Source organism: Equus asinus, chromosome 5 (assembly GCF_041296235.1).
Source record: "Equus asinus isolate D_3611 breed Donkey chromosome 5, EquAss-T2T_v2, whole genome shotgun sequence".
Lineage (NCBI taxonomy): Eukaryota > Metazoa > Chordata > Mammalia > Perissodactyla > Equidae > Equus > Equus asinus.
The window spans coordinates 10,133,471-10,135,400 of record NC_091794.1 but is presented as its reverse complement, the minus strand read 5'-3'; positions in this window follow the sequence as shown (position 1 = coordinate 10,135,400).

Genomic DNA, 1,930 nt, shown 5'->3' with positions numbered 1-1,930 from the left:
GCCTTTGTCTTTTGGGGCATATTTTGCTTACATACTACTTAAAGAATATGAGTAAAAAGTTGTTAAATTCAAATTGATCTAACATATTATCTATTATATGTAATGCATTCTTTGATACCTTATCTTACTAAATCTACACAAGCTTTCAGTACAGTACATGTTCCTTATTTTCAGATAAAAATGGCTCAGAGAAGTTAAGCAATGTGGCCAAAGTCACATACTTACCAAATGTCAATGCTGAGATTTGAAAATTGATTTTTCTCATTCCAATTTTAGTAGTCTTTTTACATATCTATCCCATAGCCATCATCCAATGATTGTGTGGGTAAGTGATTGAGAATTGATTATAGCGTTTCACTAGTCATTGCCAATGCACAAACCTCTAAAATGCAGAACAGAGACAGGTAGGTACTACTTGCCTAGCTATAACTAATTCTATTGTTCAGATGATTAGAGATGAGGACTGTTATACTTAAGATGGTAACTGAGGGATACAATAACAATAAGAAACAGGTTAGAGAAAGTATGGCCAAAGTGGACTAGCATGGCTAGGAAAACTTCGTGGGGAATTTGACTAATTTCTCTTTTTAAAGATTGGCAGCTGAGCTAACATCTGTTGCATCTTCTTTTTCTTTTTCTTATTCTATATGAAAATTACTTAAGATGAAAATCCCAACAACTACGTATGACACAGAGTTGTTATGCAGCAAATAGTAAGAAGAAAAGGAAGGAAAAGAGGGAGGAGGAAAGAAAGAAAGAAGTGAAATGAAGATATTTATTTATATGGTTGCTATTAAACCTTCAAGAAATTAGTCAAGACCTACAACTAGAATACACAACTATGTACTGGGTGGCTTTGAGAAGAAGATCTCATGTTGTCCTCATAAGAATCTTTTAGGTTAGCACAACAGGTATTCCCTGCTCTTTCTGATGAGGAAATCTGTAAACCTTGTTTCTCTAGTTCTCGCCTTACCTAGTCATGTAGGTCCCCAACACCATACAAGTCCCATCAGGCATTTCTAGAGTCCCCAGAGAGTGTCTGTATGTGTTCATGGACAGTCTGCAGCTCGCTGATTTTCTAGGCTCTAGAAGGGTTTCTTCTGGGCGATGCTTCATCTTTCATGTCATGTTCATTGGGTGCTACCACCAAGAACGTCATTGCTGCCACTTTCCCTGGTCTCGCTGCTAGCACACTGTGCCCTCAGGGAGCCAAAACTGGACAGAGCTCCTTGGAGCAGTTGGGAGCCTGCTTCTTCTCTTCTGTGTATTCTGCTTTTAAAGATCCCAAATGTCTTGGAATCTTTTGGATTCAGTTTTTGTCACAGTCCATTTTCAAGATCCAAGATATGAGTTCCCAGGGAGCTCAGGCAAGAACAAACACTAGCACTTAAACTCGCGTCCATGACTCTAACCGTGAAGACTCTGTTATTCAAACTTCTGCTAAAAATTCCCATTTTCCTCAGGACTGGTTTCCTCAGTCCTTCTTGCAAACAGGTTCCTGGCAGGCTCACTTCTGTAACTGGACAGATACGCCTGTGTTTTTCTGAGTCCTACTGATGGTAGATCAGGGTGAAACCTATGAATAAGAAGCAGGTCCAGAACAGAACTTTCTAGTTATAAAACTAAGAATCTTTAATTTTTCCAAAAAATTAACTAATGAATTTTATAGTTAAATTTTTAATAATTTGTATATTAAAAATTAATGCATTTTAGGGTAGGATATAGAGGTGTGAACAGTGGGAACTCAGATGGGAACAATGTTGACAAAGGCATAAAGATGTGTGTGAACACATTTTCTGATGGGAGCAGCAAGGCTTCCCACATGCTGTAAAAGGTTGCTGCTGAGTAAGAAAACGTGTAGACCTTTGAGTGCTAAACAAAGGAATTTCCAAATCTCCTTTCAATATCCTTTTAATATCATATTAAACTA